Source organism: Dasypus novemcinctus, chromosome 10 (genome assembly GCF_030445035.2).
Source record: "Dasypus novemcinctus isolate mDasNov1 chromosome 10, mDasNov1.1.hap2, whole genome shotgun sequence".
NCBI classification, from domain to species: domain Eukaryota; kingdom Metazoa; phylum Chordata; class Mammalia; order Cingulata; family Dasypodidae; genus Dasypus; species Dasypus novemcinctus.
The window spans coordinates 112,384,873-112,404,550 of NC_080682.1; the positions used below are offsets into that span (position 1 = coordinate 112,384,873).

The 19,678-nt window shown below is 49.6% G+C and overlaps 1 protein-coding gene across 7 annotated transcripts in view; it reads right to left on the minus strand.

The window, feature by feature from the left end:
* TENM4 (teneurin transmembrane protein 4) overlaps positions 1 to 19,678 on the minus strand; it is an 801,291-nt gene that overhangs the window by 463,854 nt on the left and 317,759 nt on the right. For all 7 annotated transcript variants that reach the window (XM_058306052.2, XM_058306055.2, XM_058306053.2 and 4 more), the window contains one exon: positions 16,941 to 17,037. The gene's annotated coding sequence lies outside the window, so the exon portion shown is untranslated. The remainder of the gene's footprint in view (positions 1 to 16,940; positions 17,038 to 19,678) is intronic.

Here is a 19,678-nt window from a genome sequence, read left to right on the forward strand (position 1 = left end):
AGCTTTTCAAAGAAGTGGAAGTTCTCGTTTACAATGGAAGCCCCCGCGCTGGTGACTTCTCGAGCCCCTTCGTCCCTCAAGGAGGAGTATGGCTGCGAGGATGTCTGCCTGCCGATGTGTCTGCAGTGGGACTCCCTGCTGCTCCGCTCTCCTTCTCCAGGGACCTCGCCCAGCCCGCCCCCTCCAGGAAGTCCTCCAGCCATGCCCGCTCGACGTCACTGATTCTTTACATGTCCTCCGACCACCAACCAGCCTGTTCTTGAGGCAGACTAAGGCAAAGGGAGGATCAGATCTCACTCCCGTCAAGCACCCGCGTATCCTGGGAGGAAGAGACACCCAAACAGGGATTCTAAATTCCGCCACCCTTGCTGGCTTCAGCGATGTTCTGGCCCCTGTTCAAAGCGCCCGGCCCTCTCGGATGGGAGCAGAGGCAGACTGTGACCGTAACCAAATACCCTCCACTGCTGTGCGAAAGCGAAGATGACAATCTTCTCTTTGTTTTCTATTCTCTGCAAGTGAGAGAGGCCCGTGTGGGCTGGGAGCCAGGGAAACCGCTGGACTTGACTCAGGAGGGAGACGTGGGGGGGGGAGAGGTGAGGGGGGGGGCGCTGTCCTGGAGGGGACTCCGGGGAGGCCGGGCAGGAGAAGAACGCCCGGGGCCTTCACCGCCTGATTCTCGGAACTTCTTCGTGGGAGTCTGTCTGGCGTGTGCGCGTGTGAAAGAGAGGGGAGCGCTTCAGATTTCACGAAATCCATTTTAATCACCCTCTGCAATCCGCCGCGCTCTGTAATTACAAGGCTCTTATGCTCAAGTACAAAAAAACTCACCCAGAAAGCAACATTAAGCTTGCAAGCGGAAACATGAAAATTCATGAAACGCACAATTAAGGACCCAATGACAACGTGAACTCCCCCCTTTGCCAGCCCAGGCAGTGGGAAGGGAATTACCAGGAAAAAGTCTTAACCCTGAGACATCTGCAGCAGCCGTTGGAACCCTGAGGCAGCCGGGCCTGCTCTCCGCAACCCCCCCCCATTCTCATTTGCTGGGGTTAAAGGCCGGCCCAGGCTGGGCCTGCGTGTCACGTCCTCAGGGGGAGGGTGATGGGAGGCCAGACGGGGAGGGGAGGAGTGGAGGGGAAGCGCGTACCACATGCTGGAGAAATGACCCCCAAGGCTTGCTCTCGCTGGCAGGATCTGGGAATGATCCCGGCCGGCCTGGATCTTCCTTTCCACAAATGCAGGGACTTCTCGGGGCGGGAGCTGCAGCTGCTCTCCCCCCCAAGGGGCCCTGGCCCCAAACCTTCCCTCCAACCCCTTCGTCCAGGACTCTGATGCTGCCTCCGTCCCAATCCCTTACTGCCATCCCTGCACCCCCAAGTCCACTCAGAACGCTCGCCGCCAGGCCGAGCTCCCTAAATAGGCAGTAAGGCCCCCCCCACCCCAGTGTTTCCTGAATGAAGCAGGATGCCAAGGGGTAGCCGAAGTAGGAAAGAGTAAACCTAGAACAATGGAAGGAAAATTAACCAAAATGTTCACTGATTACTTTTGGATTTGGGGCCTGCAGGGCAGGAGGTGGCATGGAGAGGGGATTAACAGGGCTTTAGACCTTTTGGGACCTGTGCAAATGTGCTACAGTGAGTATGACTTATGGTTAGGAAAAAAATGAAATCACCTTTAAATGCCACTTCCGCTCAAGATCTTTCTGTAGTTCCTTATTTTGTAGAAAATATAACAAAATGTAAACCTGGAGCCTGGTATTTTACCACCTTCTCAGATCAGGTCCTCACGGGCAGGACCAGGCTTTTTGGGGGTGACCTGTGCAGGGGCACCGAGCCCCACACTGAGGGACTCACTTGGCTGAGTGCTCTGCCAAGGCCATCCTGAAATTCCTGACACATTTTGAACAGGAGGGCCTGCATCTTCACCTCTGTGTCCAGCAAAGTAGGGAGCTGGGCCTGCTGACCAGTGTCCTCATCAGGGGACGCAGGCGGCTGCCTGGCGGCACTGAGCAGTGCAGACGCCCTCTGCACCACTGTCTGGACGAGGGTCCCAAGGCTGTGGCCAGGGCCCTTAGGAAACCCACCACGTGGGAAGAGTCAGAGGGAATTAGGGATATGAGCCTGGAGGTAATGAATGCATCTTCTTCTGACATCCATTCATTCATTTAGCACCTGGAATACTGTTCTAGGCTCTGGGAATACAACTGTGAACAAAGCAGGTCAAATCCCCACTCTGCTGACCTTAGGTTCTCATCAAGGGAGACAATTACAAACAATTATCTATATTGGGTAAAACTATGAAGAAAAGTTGAGCTGGATAAGGGAGTTAGACAGGGCTGGGGTGGGGGACACATTATTTGATTTAGGACCTAAAAGGAAGTGAATAAGCTCTTGGGTTACAGAAATGTGAACGATGTAGACACATATGCAAACAATTACAATACACCATGGAACATGCCATGGTCGGGACTGGATGGGAGCGTGAGTGAGGAGCAGCCTATCGGGCTGGGGTGGGCAGGGGAGGAGGCGGTGGAGTGGCCTGGAGGGTAATCCATTCCTTTGGGGTTCCCCAATCCTCAAACCAGCAGAAACCACATCCCATTGCCCGTGCCTTAGAATCGCTGCTCCATTCCCACTACCGGGAACTATCTCAGGTGTTCGTTTCCCCCGAATCACTGCAATAACCTCAGACCTGAAGTTCTCTTCTGGTGTTCCATCCTCTGGGTGATCACGCCCACTCTTGGGTCTTCAGCCTAAGTCTTATTCTTCTCGGTTTTAAACTGCTGACCCGAGGATCACCAGCCTTCGTTCCTTGGTATTCTCAGCTTTCCCTACTTTTCTCCACAAGCTGGTAAAGCTTTCTAACTCTCCACGCTGGTCTCAGAGCTCTCTATGGCCTCCAGACCTTAGCTAGCATCATGAGGTCCTACCTTCCCTGGTACCTGTGCTTTCCAAGGAACAGCAGGACCCTGAGAAGAGAGTAAGGCCCTCTTTTATAAACAGGAGATGGAGGCACAGGGGGTGCAGAGGGCTGCGCAGCTGCTCGAATGCGCCTTGGCGGGCAGGCTGTGCACGCGGGCAGGCCATGGGGCTCCCAGGCTGCTCTGACACTGAGATGCCAGGGGCCACTACTCTGATGAGGCTCTAGGCGGGAGGCAGGCAGAATGGGGGGAAATTGCTCCACTCTGTGGTCAGGACATTAGCTTGGCTTCTCTGAAACTCAAATTCATCAGTGTCGTGATCTGAAGACCCTTGGAAAGTTCACATGAGCCTGAAGCGCAGGTCAGGATGTCAATGAGTTAACTGACACCGAGGCACAAAATGGTTCGTATTAGTCTAACTGGAGCCAAATTATCCTCGGAAAGTTACCGGGTGGATATAGTACATTTCAAAAGACCTTCTTCACTTATTCCATGACACTTTGGAACAAGAACTTAATGTTCATTAAGTACAAATCCCAAGTTACTGTCCCACTGCACCAATAAAGAAATCGAGGCTCAGAAAGGCTTAGTAGCTTGCTCAGGTTTACAAAGCCAGTGAGTGGTAGCCAAGCTCAGGCCATCTGGCACCAGAGCCAGCTGATTTAATCACGGACGGATAAGGAATAGCAAGTGTTGTGGTAGAGAAAAGAGGGCTAAGCTTTGCCTAAGCAGGCTGATGTTTAACGTGTCGCCCATGACAGCACTCTGAAACAGTACTTCAGCCCCACAGATGGGAAGGCTTATTCTCAAATGGATCTTGATAATCGGTGCTCCATTTTCAAGGATCTTATAAAGGACTCCTTTTGCACAGTAGGTAATTTTTTGGGGCAGAGGGAGGGACTAGAGATTGAACCCAGGACCTCCTACCTGGGAAGCAGGTGCTCAACCACTGAGCTACACCTGCTCCCCAATGAGAGCTGGCTTTTTTGCTTGTTTTTTTAGGAGGTACCAGGGATTGAACCCAGGACCTTGTACATGGGAAGCAGGTGCTCAAGTATACGAGCTACATCGGCTCCCCTGGTTTTGATTTTGGAAATGAATAATCACCTTAGATTTACCCACTACATAGTAAACTTGCTGGGGTCAAAAGTGCATTGCGTGGGACTAAGGAAACCTCAGGTTCCAATTCCAGATCAGTGTCAGCCAAGTTGCCTTGGACATGTGAGACACCTGGCCTCAGTTTTCCTTACCTGAAAAACAGACATTATAATACCTACCACACAGAAGTTTTTAAGGGACGATAGAGGAAACATATGTAAAATGCTTCGCGTGGTTCTGGCATTTGGCAATTTTTAAAAAAATTTTTTCACTTATCAATTTCACTACCTAATTCAGCTCTTTAAGATACCTCTCTCATCATCATCACCATTATCTTTTTTATTCGACTCTCCAATTTAGCTATTCAATTTGCTAGGGCGATGATGATGTTGCTAATACAGCGATTCCATTTTCTTTGCAGTCCAACTCATGCATTTGTAATAAAACTCTAATCCCAGGGTTGACATCAGTAACCACACCCTTGGGGTGCTGACCGCCCCGCAGCCCACAGGGCTTCATCGGCCCCCCTTGATCCCAGAGCCAGGCCCACACTGGGAGTGCCACGAGGGGAACCAGCACTCCTTTGTACCTGCGGGGCATAAACCTTTCCTGCTGGGCATAGTAGGCAGGTGGCTGTTTTCCAGGCTCATTTACAGCCCGTCTGATGTCTCCTGATCCCAGGCTCTAGGAGAGGCTGTCATTCGGACGCTGTGAACACGACTGGGCCTTGCCTAGCAGCAGCTTGGGCTGGAAGGGCTGTCGGGGGGCTGGTTTGGGGGCCCGGGGGGGGGGCGTGTGTGGGCCAAACACAGCTTTGGCCTCATGACGGCTCTGCTTCCCCTAAAGAATCTGGGAAAGAAGCTCGACCGAACTTTCTATGCCCCAAATGATGCTACGGTGACCGTGCAGCTCTTTGCGCTTTCTCCCTGGAGAGGGGCAGCCCCTCGGCCCACCCCTCTGGAGGCCAAAAGCTGCTGGCCAGGGTTAGGGTCAGGGAGCTTTGAGGCAAGCCTGCCTCGGCCTCATCTTAGATTTGTGATCTTAGCAAAGTCATTTAATTTCTTAAAGCCTTAGTTTCTTCATCTGTAAAATGGAAAATACCTCCCAAGGAAAGAGAGGGGAAAAATGGGATAAACTCATAACGAACCATCAACACACACTAGTTTCTCTCCTCCCTTTCCTTCAGACCTACCTTTGCACATATTTCTGATAAGCCCTCAGGTAAGAAGATGCTTATGAAATGACTTGGTAAACGATGAAGGGAAGAGAAAGAAGCATTTCTGGTGCACTCGTCGTGTCGCAGGTATTGGGCTAGGCCCTTTACAGATGCAATTTTATGCTATTCTCAGAATGACTCCGGAGGGACAATATTACCTGATCCCCCTTTAAAAGAGACAAAACCAAGACTCAGAGGCTGAGCAATGGCAGGAGGTGCAATCCACGTCCAACCTGCCCTTATTCCATGAAATCATTCCTAAAAGCCAGGGCTCAGCCTGGGACATCGGAGTCATTTGGGGGCGCCATTTGGCACACGGATTCCTGGGCGCCATCTCAGGCCTACTGAAAGAGAATCAGTCAGGGATGGGGCCCAGTGGTCTGTATTTTCAAAAACAAAACAAAACAATGACAAAAAAAACACCCCCCAGCCTGGGGGTTTCTGGTGAGTGGCCAGGGCTGGGGACCACTGTTTATTGTGGGGATGATCATCATCGTTGCCCTGGCTGTCATCGTCCAACGCTCACAACCATTCTGTGTCCAGATCTGCTTTAGCGACTTAGAAACATCTGGAAACAGAGGGAATGTACGAGCAATCAAAGAAACCTGAGCCCTGGAATTGCTCTCCAGTAGCCGCTGGCTTTCAAAGGGCAGCACACTTAGCATTCTAATCAACCAGGCCTCGCCAGGCGCCCGGCCAGCCCGTCCTTCCTGACCAGCACTCCCCGAGCAGCCCAAGACAATGTGTCCCCAAGTAAGTGTGTGCAGAGGCAGGCCACTGGCCTTCTAATCTCATTAGCCGACTGCAGCCCTAACAGGGCCTCAGCTGCCCTCCTGCCCCTAGGGGGTGAAATTCTCCCCACCCTGACACGGGCCACCCGCCCCGCTGTCATCTCTCCTCCATCCTCTCCAGCTTCCCATCCTCACCTGGGCCAGGTGCAAAAGGCTCGGGGAAACCAGAGCTTGGTGACTTCCAGGGCAGTGGCTGCAGAGAGCTGACTGACCAGCTCAGGGGACTGGGCGGCCTATTATCCAGGGAGGACACTGAATCACCTCCACCAGCCTGACTGGCTGCATTGGCACCAGGCCACAGGCTCTGCTCCCTGAATTCATCCGTCTGGGTCTCCTCGCCCATCAACACCCTGGACAGAAGCCAGACGGGGCTCTGGGGCCTTGGGAAAGAAGCGTCCGTAGGCGATCTTCCCAGCAGAGAGCCCTCCTTGCTGGGGGAGGAAGGCCCGGGGGAGAGGCGGAGGGAGTGCTTATCTTCTGTCAGCTCTGGAGCAGAAAGGACTCCAGTGAAAAACGACCTCATAAACTAACAGATGGGGGATACGTAAAATATGTAACGATGGCCGTCTACGTCCCTGAGACAGGAATAGCTGGGGTTTTCTTGGCAAATGTTCATGGACACATACACACGCATTATTCTGCTCAGACTAAATCAAGAGGCAAACGTGAAACAGACTCCCCATCTATCCATCCATTCATGCGACCACTTATCCCTCCAGTCATCCGTCCATCCAGTCGCTTTTTATGCGAATGTTGACTTAATGCCTACCATGGGCCTTGAAGAGTCCTGGGAAAAGAGAATTAATCTAGACCAGACGTTCCTAAGTGAGGGACATATCATATTGGTAGGACCTGGGAACCCACATGTTGACTCCCCAAGCCTTAGCTGTCACTGACCCAATGTCTTACACAACACGTGCAGGGGCTGTTATGACTTCACATTGCGTTAAAACATTACTGAACCCACAGTAGCTCTCAGTCATTATGTACTTTCTCAACCAGTGAAAACCAAAGTCTAAATATTAACCACCAGGTGATGTTAGATATGCTCCAGAAAAGCAAAAAGTAGGATCACAGTGTGTGGTTTCATGATTGGAGGTGATACAAAACAAAATTCACATAGCACTATATGTCAGTCATTATTCTAAGTGCTTTACATGTTAATCCCCACAACAAATCTCTCAGACAGGAATTACTTTTATCCCCATTTTACAGAGGGTAAAAACCTTTAAAAAACTTGTCCAAGGTCACGCAGCAGTCCGGGTGGGGCTGGGATTTAAACTCAGGAAGCACAGTTTGAGCCAGTACCTTTAACTCTCCCTGTTGTGGTAGACGAGATAACTTGTTCAAACACTCTATTTTAAAGTTGAAGAGACCAAGACTTGGAGAGGTCATGTGGCATGCCCAAGGTCACACAGTGCATTCTTGAGAAAACTGTGCTAAGAATCCAGCTCTCCTGCCTTTCACTCTACTTTCGTTTTGGTATAAATACATCAGGCAGCACCCCAAGTTCAAGCCCAAATAACCTGGCCCAGGGGAGTGGGTGGCGCTCAGTGGCTGAGCACCTGCTTCACATGTAGGAGGTCTCGGGTTCAATCCCCTGTACCTCCTTAAAAAAAGAAAGTAATAACCGGGGCTCAGGGACAAAGGGAAGGAAAGGGAGAACACACAGCTCAATGTGAAACACACGCTGCCCTTCTGTGAAATCGGGAGCCGTTTTCTTTTCGCAGGTGGCTACCGTGTCTGAAATTTCCTTAGCAGAAATTCCCAGCTCACAGGAAGGGGGCCTCCCGTGAAGCGGCCTTAGTTCAAGCCTGACAGTCCTCAGGGCCGAGCAGCCCAGCTCTTAGCTGCCCAAACAGACCCCATTCCTCCCTGATTAGCACCTCACAGCCACAGCCCGGAAATCCCAGAGAGGAAGGTCCTGCCCCTGAGCAAATGGTGCCCAATTACAGCTCAACGGTCTGTCCTGGCACCGGGAGCCACGCCAGCCTCACAGGCTGGCTCGGGAAGAGGCCAGCTCCGGGGAGGCAGCAGGTGGCCGTGGAAGAGGCTGGAGTCTGACCACCCTGGACAAGAATTCTGGATCTACTGGACACTGCCTCTGTAATCGCAGACATGTTCCTAACCGGAAGCTGTCACCCGAGGAGAACGCCTTCCTCGTTTATGAGGGAACACACGCAAAGCATTCGGCCCACTTGTCTCTGAGAAATGAGAATATAAGAATAGGTAGTGTTTTCAAACTTCATATCACAGCAGACTAATTTTTCCCTCCAAGAAAATCTGAAGTAAAATGCCCCTGACTAAGAGAGATAAAACAGGAAGGGCTGGGGGTCTCCAGGTTCCGGCGATTTTGCCCCCTTTCCTCCCACAGTGGCCCTTGAAGTTCCTCTCGGGAACGCTATTTGACCCTGTGCTCTCTAGTCCCCTTCCGACTGCTCTAAAGAAAGGGAAAGCAAGGCAGGGAGGAAGGAGGGAAAGGAAGAAGGAAGGAGGAAGGGAGGGAGAGCGGAAGGCAGGCAGCAGGGAGCAAGCCTACTTGCCTGCCCCGACTGGGGGAGGTTTACTTTTGCTGAACGCTGTGCCTGAGATGAACGTGGTCCCTGCCCTCGTGGGCTTACGGTCCAGTAGAGAAGCCAAAGCCTGAACGGGTAAATTAAAAATGGGGGAAGTGGACTTGGCCCAGTGGTTAGGGCGTCCGTCTACCACATGGGAGGTCCGCAGTTCAAACCCCAGGCCTCCTTGACCCATGTGGAGCTGGCCCATGTGCAGTGCTGATGCGTGCAAGGAGTGCCGTGCCACACAGGGGTGTCCCCCCAATACGGGAGCCCCACACACAAGGAGTGCGCCCCATAAGGAGAGCCGCCCAGCGCGAAAGAAAGTGCAGCCTGCCCAGGAATGGCGCCTCACACATGGAGAGCTGACACAAGATGACGCAACAAAAAGAAACACAGATTCCCGTGCCACTGACAACAGAAGTGGACAAAGAAGACGATGCAGCAAATAGACACAGAGAACCGACAACTGGGGTGGGGGGGAGGGGGATAAATAAATAAATCTTTAAAAAAAAAATTAAAAATGGAAGGGTGATTTAAAAATTTTTAAACAGAGGACTCTCCAGGGGAACAAAGCAACATTCTGTTCAGTTCCGTGATCAGGGAAGACAGGCCCAGGAGGGGGAGAGGATCGGCCACTCGGACTATAGCACATGACGGTGGGAGAGAGGGGCCTGGAGGCCTGCCATTTGGGAGGTGGCATTTCTAGGACTTGGGGGCATGACGGGGGGATGCTACCAAGACGACACCTAGGTTTGTGGCCTGACAGCCAGGTGTGACGCTGAAAAGCAGGCCCATGAGCTCCACGGGCAGGCTCCTGCAGGCCCACCCCGGCACCCAGGCCCACCCATCACACCCCTGGCCCAGGGAGGCAAGAAGGAGCACCTGATCCCCCCACCCCCCCCCCACCCCACGGAAAGCACTGAGGTCACGCGAACCCTACAGGCCGATGAAAACATCTGTAGGCAGAAGCGTTTCTGGAAAGCACAGAAACTGCTTGCGGTAAATTAATAATAGATGTGCTGGACTGCTACTTGCTCAGAAATATTTACTCAGCCCGAGGGTTGAGCTCTAATAACCAGGAATGAGAACATGCGTCTTACCCCAAACAGCCCCGGCTACCAAAGAAGCGGCAGGGCCAGTGGGGGAAGAACCAGTGGGCAGCTTGCCCTGCCCGGGAATATGAGCCGCTTCAGCCTTGGGGAGAGACCGGGAAGGGAGCTCAGCGGCGGGGAGGCACCTGCTGCAAGAGGCCAGCCAACGATGACTAACACAGTGCTAAAGCCAGCACAGTGCTTACGCGTCCCAGCCCCATTCCAAGTCTGATACCTCTACTAACACATTGAATTCTTGCCACAACGGGGAGCCTAGGCATCGGGATTCAGGCCCATTTCTGAGATGAAGGGGCTGAGATCCAGAAAGGTTATGCAAAGTTGCTCAAAGAATTAGCTAGGAAGTGATGGAGCTGGGACTGAAACCCGGGCGGTCTGGCTCTGGAGCACATGCTCTGAATCACTTTGCTTTTGTGACTCTTGTTGCCTTTTCCAAAGGAGCTGAGAGACGGGGGCAACCGAGAGGAAGACATCCTACATTAAACGTCCAGGGTTCCTTGTCCAGTGCCACGCCTCCCTGCACCCGCTCTGTCTCCAGTGTCTGCTGAGAGCCCTGCACTTTGCTCACCAGGCAAGCACAGCATCCACTCCTTCATTTCCTAACCGTTCTCTGAGCATGTAACGGGGGCAAGACCCTGCACCGGGATTAGCCGGGCCTTACACACACAAGCACAAAATACCCCTCCTGTGGGAGCGCCAACCTCTCCTTCCCCTGAGCTACAAACCATCCTTCAGGCCTCTAGAATGCTGTTTCCCACAAAGAGTTACGAAACACATACGTTTTGTGGGATTCTGTTATTTTTTTTTAGATTTTATTTATTTATTTTTTAAAGATTTATTTTTATTTTTTTATTTCTTTCTGTTGCCTTCCCTGCCCCCCCGCCCCAGTTGTCTGTTTTCTGTGTCCATTTGCTGCATGTTCTTCTTTTTGTCCACTTCTGTTGTTGTCAGCAGCATGGGAATCTGTGTTTCTTTTTGTTGCATCATCTTGTTGTGTCATCTCTCCGTGTGTGCGGCACCATTCCTGGGCAGGCTGCACTTTCTTTTGCGCTGGGTGGCTCTCCTTAAGGGGCACACTCCTTGCGCGTGGGGCTCCCCTACATGGGGGACACCCCTGCGTGGAAGGGCACTCCTTGCGCACATCAGCACTGTGCGTGGGCCAGCTCCACACGGGTCAAGGAGGCCCGGGGTTTGAACCGCGGACCTCCCATGTGGTAGGTGGATGCCCTATCCATTGGGCCAGTTCGCTTCCCAGATTTTATTTTTATTTATTTATTTCTCCCTCCCTCACACCCTGCTGTTTGCACTTGCTGTTTGCTCTCTGTGTCTGTCTGTTGTGTGCTCATCTTTTTAGGAGGCACTGGGAACCGACCCTGGGACCTCCGATTTGGGAGGGAGGTGTCCAATGGCTTGAGCCACCTCCGCTCCCAGTGTGGGATTCTATTGGACACACAAAAAGGGGTTCTGGGAAAGTTTGGGAAACATCCAGTTTAAAAGAAAAAAGGCAAACAAGCATCTTCACTGCAGGAATCCATACCAAATCAGAGCCTTTAGTGTGTTTCTGGGATGTAGAGCTACCTAGAGGAATTCAGTATAGGGTTTCACAGACTCTTCAACAAGGAAACCCTCCTCCTTTTTTTCCTTGTCAACATTTTGTAGAACTAATGTATCAGAGAACCCAGTCTGGGGCGTTCTGCCTAGAATAGTGGCTGTTGCCCGTCCGTCGGGAGCCTGCAGGTTGGGGGCTCCAGCTCTGTCATCTCACTAACTCCTGCCGTGGGCCAGGGCTCATGACAATGGTTCTCTGAAAGTTTTCTGCAAACAGGGGGCACGTGAATGCTGCAAAACAAAAATCCGGGACTGCACAAACGTCCACAGCACATCTGGCCACGTCTCTTATTCTGTCTCCAAATGCTACAGGTGTTTCTTGCCTGTTTGAATCTCAGGTGATGCTTCCCTCTTCACCTGGATGGCCTTTGTCAGGGCTCACAGGTCCCTGCCCACCTCTACTGGCTCCTCTTCCACACTCCACCCTCCCTTGGACCCACAGGTAGTTTCCAGAATGCAACAGGCATTCCTTGGCGTCTTTCATTCCCAGATGCTGAGTCCTCAGTTCTCTGGCCTGGGTGGTTTCTCTTTCTTTAACTCCTAGTTCAAACCTCTCGGCTTTGGTGACACCTTCTCTGAAGCCCCCTCCGGCTCCTCACCCCAGGGGGGCTAGCTGCCCTTCCTCTGGTGCAGGGGTTCTTAATCAGGGGTCCACGGACCCCCAAGGGGCCTGTGCAAAGACTTCAGGGGTCTGTGAGCTTGAATTGAAAAAAAAAAAACCCTTATTATCTTTATTTTCTCTGACCTCTAACTGAAATCTAGTGTTTCCTTCACTTAGGAATACATGCAATAAATAAATTACAGTCGTATTCATTTCACCTGACTGGCAAAGGGGTCCGTGGAACGAAAGAGGTTAAGAAGCCCTGCTCTGGGGGCTTGAGCTGTTACATCCTACACGTACCTGTTCACTGTGTGGCTGGGGGCATATCCAGAGTTAAGAGGCCCCATGTATTTCATACTGTGGGACACAGTAAAGAAATGATAGAAAGTCACTGATTTAACCTGATCCTCCTACTTAAGATGGTTCGAGGCCCTGTGCTAAACTCAGACCAGGCCATTTAAAATCTGCACATTTTCCTCCTCTGGGAAGCTCTGTCTGCTAGAGACAGGACTGGGTCTGGCTCTTTTTGTATTCCCAGAGCTTGATAGCACCAGCTGCCCCCACCTCCCCCAGAAGAGCTCTGCTGAATGGATTCACAATTTTGTAACAAAATGAAAGCACAAAGACAGAACTGGAACATGCCTTGTCGGATCTTATTTTCCCAGTGTCTTTCCTTCACGGTTTTCCAACTTCCACAACCATAAAACAGCTTTGGCATGACAGTCATCTTATGCGGATGAACGCATGATGGAGTGAAATGCGGCTTCGGGAACTCGGAGGGCAGCAGAAGAGGCAGGCAGGAGGAGCGGGGCGGTTTGGGGAGCTGGAGCCAGGCCCTTGCAGAGGTGGTAGGGTCTCCGACTCTACCGTCTGTGGGTGGAAAATAATTGATGCCCTTGAATCGAAAGTATAGGACTGCCTCCCAGAGCTGAAGCTGCCAGATAAATCTGCAAATCCGGATGCACCATTCAGCCAGTTGGGGTGGAGGGCAGAGCCCAGGCCATGGGAGAGACACAGAATCAGCAAGAGCTTTGCTCTTAGTTCCCCTCTTCTCAGACTTCCTCATCTTAAAACAGAAGGGTTAGATTAAATCAGCGGCTTTCAATTTCTTTTTTTACTGTGATGCCCATGAAGAAATATCTCAAATATATGTGTATAAATATATATACACACATAAACATATATTAATATATACATAGATTTTATGTTCTGTTTTCTAATCATTTTATAAATGCTGATTGAAGTACGATATACATACAGAAGTGTATATATCATGAAAGAACACCTCCGTGAATTTTCCCAAATTGAAAATACCCAGGTAACCTGCCCTCTGATCAAAAGACAGAACCTTGAAAGCACCTGATGCTCCCTTCCCCTCATGAACCCCTCTGCCGAGAGCAACCATTCTCCTGACTTCTAACAGCATAGACTAGGGTTGCCTGCGTTTGTACTTTATATAACTGCAGTCATAAAACCTCTTTTGTGCCTGGCTTCTTTCTTTCAGCATTAGGTTTGTGAGGGTCATCAATACTGCTGCGTGCAGGTGTACATCTACTCCTTCTCTTTGCTGTATAATATTATGTGAATATCACCGTTGACGGGCATGTGTTTTAGGGAGCATCTGTGCACATTCCTCTTGGATATAGATCATGGAATGAAATTGCTGATAGGCATATGTCCAGTTTTAGTAGACATTGCCAAACAGTGTCATACTTCATACTTCAACCCGCAGTGTATGACAGTTCCAGTTGCTTCATCTCTTTGTCAACTCTTTTCATTTTAGCCATTGTGGTGGGTAGGCAGTGGTACTTCACTGTGGTTCTAATTTCTAATTCCTGATGACTAATGATGTTTTCATATCCATACCTATTGGATGCTTGGATATCTCTTTTTTGAAGTATCTGTTCAAGCCTTTTGCCCATTTTTCTATTAGGTCATCTGCTTTTCCTTACTGATTTGTAGGGGTGTAGTAGTTAGCCAAAAGGGGTGCTGATGCAAAGTCCTTATCATAATCAAGTACAAGTGAAACCTCTGAATTTAATACAATCTAACACGCCCAGAGGAACAGACCAGTTTACAAACACAATCCAGTATCTATAGTTTGGAATTCATAAACAATACCAAACTCTTTTTTTGCCTACTATGTATATTTTAGGGATGAGTCCTATGTCGCATAAATAAAAAGGTAAATATCTTCTCCCACTCTGTGGGTTACTGGGTTAATCAATTAACTTGATCTTGAACCATCAAGCTCATTTTATGACCCTCTGATGGCCCACAACAGTTTGAAAACCACTGCAACAAAAGAATACGCAGTCCTTCCCGGAAATGGATACCCTCAAAAGGGGAGTCTCCACCCGTGGGGTGTTGGCGGCACGTCCTAGGGCTGAGCTCATGCATCTAGTTTGTCTGGAGAACAAAGGCCTGATAATAGCCATATTTAATTTCCTAATAATGAAAAAACAGTCCTTGTTCCACACCTCCGTGACAACACACTTCCAAATTCTCCCTAAGGAATTCCTGACCCACAGCCCAGGGGAGGGAGGGGGTTCTAGGACGATGGCGGAGGTGAGGCCACACGTCTCGATCAGCCCTTTCAGCAGGGCTGGAGGACCTGCTCAGCCTCACCGCTCTCCATCCATGAAGCATGGACCCTCAGGTGAGTGGGTCTGTGGAACCCGAGAGGCCCCCAGGAGCTGCTCTGAGGTCTACGGCAGCTTTCCCTCAGCTCGGATGACATCCTCCAGCCCTAAGAGAGGGGCACTCACACATCCTGGGCACTTTCCCAATGTGAAGAGAACATTCTCCGCAGGACCTCCCAAGCCCTCACGGAAGCCCTGTCCACAGGCTCTAAGCTCTGTGAAGGCTGGGACTGTGTCACTCTTGTCAAATAACGTGACCAAGGCTGCCCTGCCAGTCAGTTCCAGAGCTGGGCTGACACCACAGCCTTAAAACACTGTGTGGAGAGGGGAGCACACCCAAAGCATCCAAAGACTACAACACACACTTGCAAACACACGCCTACGCACAGGCACATACACAGACACACACGTGTGCACAGACCACAGGCACAGGCATAGCTACGCATGTGTGCACACACCACAGGGACAGGCATAGATATGCTCGTGTGCACACACACATGGTTTCACTCAGGAACGTGTGGACTGGACTCTACTCGCTCATTACAGGCTCACCTTCTTGAGTTTTACCCTCTCTCCTGGATTCCAACTTTTAGAAATAGCTCAAAACACATGCATTATGCAAAAGCGCCAATATATGGAGAGCACTTTACGGTGTATAAATCCCTCTCACACTCATTCTTTCACTTGACCTTCGTAACCAGCCTTCTGAATCTCTCTCTCTCTCTCCCTGAGGTCTCTTCAGAGAGACCCTATCTCTACACGAGGACCCTCATTCTAGAGGCACCTCTTCTCACTGTCCAGGGCTGGAGCTGTGGCAGCAGTCCAGAGTTGGCAGATGTCCCCCTTGGAAGTTTCTCTTTTAATTATATACTTCAATAGCAACAAATCCTCCCTTGGCCGATTCTGAGGAGAAAGTTCACACCTTCCAGGGCTGGGCTCTTGTTTGCACGACAGTTGACAGGGATGTGGATGCTTCTCTCCTACTTCCTGTGAGCAAGTGCCAGTCTTTTCTCTTTTTCTTTATTAGAGTCTCTACCACCTCTCGCCTTCTCCTCTGGCTAAAGGCAAGTAGTTTTGCCACTACCTGTAATACTAAGTCTACCATATATTGAGCCCATCCTGAAAATCAGGTACTAAGTACTTGACGTAAATGATCCCAGGACATCCTCATACACAAATGCTTTGCAACACGTAGTGATATCCCTGTTTCACAAGTGAGGAAACAGATGCTCAGAGACATGAAGTGACAGGCCCCACTGTCAGCAAGTTTCAGGGCTGGGCCAGGGCCCTGGTCCGGCAGAGCCACCTGCCACGGGGCAGCCCAGGGCCTCAGACAGCGAGAGACAGCAAGTTCCCTACTGCGTCAGCAGCCCTGGCCACCCCGGGAGGGGAGGCTCCTGGCGACCCCCTGGTCAGACCCTCCTGTTCTCTCCAGGCTCAGAGAGATGAAGTGATGTCCCGAGTGCACCGAGAGTGCGGGACTGGAGCTGGACGCCAGGCCTGCTCCTGGGGTTTACACTTCTGCGATCCGCCTGATTCTGCTGGGACACAAGACCCTGGCAGTGCTCTTTTGGGTTCCAGGCTGAACGGGGAAAATAGTGACCAGGGAAAGAACTCTTGTTGAAATTAAGTCAGAAGGAGTGATTGGAAGAACAAAAAATAACAAGTGATATCCAGGGGAACATGAGCTTTGCCTTCACACATTTTTAATATTAGTAGAGGAGAAAGGTTTGGCAAAATGTGTGGAGAAACGGATTTCAAATCCAGGTTAAAAAGAAACTCTGGGAGTGGATGTGGCTCAAGCGGTTAAGCACCTGCTTGCCACACATGGGAGGTACCTCCTGAAAACAAAAGAAAACCAACAGGCAAACAAAGGGAAAAACCAACTCAGGGGAGCTGATGTGGCTCAGTGGTTGAGCACCAGCTTCCCACATACGAGGTCCCGGGTTCAATCCCCAGCCCCAGCACCTCAGAAAACAAACAAACAAAAAACACAACACAGCCAACAAAGAGAAAACCAAAAACACTAGAAACTACAAAAATTCTAAGTGTGGGGAGAGACCCAGTTCTCCATTTGTCCCTCGAGGTTTTCAGGCACAGGCCCGGGATCCACAGGGGTGTTCTGTGGGCGTCCAGCACCCAGCAGAGCAGTTCCCGCCTCCAAGCTCCTATTGCTACGATTCCAGAAGCCTCCAAGGAAAAGAAAATCTTACAGGGAGGACCAGCCATAATCCTGTATTCCTGGCTCATTGTTCTAAGCGAAAATTTTTTATCAGAAAATAAATGGAGGTAAAGTCTACCTATGAAAGCATATTTAAGAGGTAGAGGGAAAAACACAACATCCATCGCATCAAGTTAAATCATGCATACTCAAGCGTAAAAAAAAAATCAACTCACTTTTCTTTAAATCTTCTTAAAAGTATCTAAGAATAGTCCTTCAAATAATCCTTGAAGTATGCAATTTTAATTTGGACACATGGTAATTTCAGTCTACCTGTTGAAAGAGACAAGAGAGAAATCAGTCATTTTTGACGGGGATGCTGTTTCAACAAGAAGAGAAGATTCAGAAAGTCTGGGGCGGGGGCAGGGGTGCAGCAGTAGCAGAAGCAGAAGCTCTGGTCCCAGGCCAAAGGCTTGTTTTCAAACACTCAGAGGAAAAGCAACCAGCTGAGGTGCCTGGCACATAGCAAATGCTCAGTAAATGAATGAATGAATGAATGAGAGTAAGGATGGATGGATAAATGTGTAGACTGATGATAAGCTGTGATTCAGGGACTCATCTCGGTGACTGTTAGGAAGAAACAGGATTTCTAGCACTGGTTGAATTAAGGAAGATAGCACGTGGAAGGGGGTGTGTACATAGTATAGAGTCGGGGTTTTGGAGTCAGAGGTATCTGTGTTCGAATCCTGGTTCTATCACTTGCAACTGCATGGCTCTGGCTCACTTATTTATTTAGGCTTACTGTTGCTCTTAAATGGAATACATAGCCCATTCATTAATTTCTAGCCTTTCTTCTTTTCTAACATAAATATTTAAGGCCATAAAGTTCCCTCTAAGTGCTTCCTTGGCTCTAATCCACAAACTGCAATATTTAATATTTCTGTTATCATTCATTTAAAAGTACTTTATAATTTCTCTTATAATTTCTTCTTTGGCCCATGAGTTAGCTGAAGTGTTTTGGCAAATACCTCTCAATACCTGTTTTTTGTTTTTACTCATCTTTTTGTTATTGATTTCTAAATTGCCCTGTGGTGGGAGAATGTGGTCTGTAGTGTATGGATTCTTTGAAATTTATTGAGACTTAGTTTATGGCCTAGTATGTAGTCAATTTTTGTAAATGTTCCATTGAACACTTAGAAAGAACAGGTATTCTGCAGCTGTTAGGTGTTTTGATCTCTCTGCACCTCCATTTCCTCAGCTGAACGATAGTACATGAGAAATGCCTGCTAGATCCTTCCCACCATTTAGAATGACACTTGCTGACACGGGGGCTGTGCACAAGGGGCGGGGGGAGGAGAAAGTGTCTGAGAAAGCCATATGTGCCATTTCTTGCTTAAACCAATATTAACTTAAAAAGTCCTTGGAAGTTTCCAAAAGACGACTACCTCTGTCATTGGGTTTCTTACTTTAAACAACTCTGTGAGGGGTCACCCAGGCAGGAGGAGGCGAGGGCCCACCCAGAGAAGGGCAGGCACCGATTTCACTAGCGGGTGGGGGCTTCACTTAGCGGGTCAAGGCCAGCATCCCAGGAGCTCGCCCGGACCCCGCCTCTCTCTCTCCCTCTTCCCACACCTGCTCAGGCCAGTCGACTTGGTTTCTTTTAATATTTTTTTTATTGTCTTTTTTTTTTAAAGATACATAGATCATACAAAATGTTACATTAAAAAATGTAAATGGTTCCCATATACCCGCCACCTCATGCCTCCACTCCCACATCAACCACCTCTTTCATCAGTGTGGCACATTCATTGCATTTGGTGAATATATTTTGGAGCACTGCTGCACCGCATGGATTATAGTTGACATTGTAGTTGACACTCTCCCCCAGTCCATTCAGTGGGTTATGGCAGGATATGCAATGTCCCGCATCTGTCCCTGCGATATCATTCAGGACAACTCCAAGTCCTGAAAATGGCCCCACATCACCCCTCTTCTTCCCTCTCCCTGTCCTCAGCAACTCCCGTGGCCACTGTCTCCACATCAGTGATAGAATTTCTTCCATTGCTGACTTTTAACTTTACTTCTCTCACATCCATCCTTGTTATCATGCTCAATGCCTACATCATTTCGTATCTGTTTTATTTCAACAGATTATTGATTTTCTACTGTTTTTAAACTACAACTACAGGAAGTAAATCCAGACAAAATCTTCTTGGCAGGAATGATTCTCAAATGGGTACGGGAATTAGTGGTGGGTGGTAGGTACCAGAATACCAGAATCTTGGGAGAGAAAATCATGTTTTTACCTCTCTCAAGTGGGGGCATGGATTTAGAATGGTAGAGAAACACCACAGCAATTGGGCACAAACAGTCCTCATACAGCAAACCTCCCTCCCCACGACCTTGTCCCCCCCCACCCCAAGTTCTTCTTCTTTCATTCAGAAAGATTTCTTGAAAGACGTGCCTAGCCCACCACCTCTCCACTCTCAGGCCCTCTGCAGATATCTGCCTCTGCCGTCTGGCTTCCACCTCCGGAATGTCCCCTTTGGATCACAGTGGACTTACTGGTATTCTACTATAGAACTATTGTGCCTCTAGCAATGGAAGAAATTGTAGCTTGTGGGGACATGTGGCCACAGTAGTTGTTGAGGGCAGGGAGAGGGAAGAAGAGATGTGATATGGGGGCATTTTCAGAACTTGGAGTTGTCCTGAATGATACTGCAGGGACAGATGCTGGACATTATATATCTTCCTAAAACTCACTGAATGGACTGGGGGAGAGTGTAAACTACAATGTAAACTATTATCCATGAGGTGCAGCAGAGCTCCAAAATGTATTCATCAAATGCAACGAATGTGCCACAATGAGGAAGGAGGTTGTTGTTGTGAGGGGAGTGGGGGGTTGAGGTGTGGGTTATATGCGAACCTCTTATATTTTCTAATGTACCATTTTTTTGTGATATAAGTATCTTAA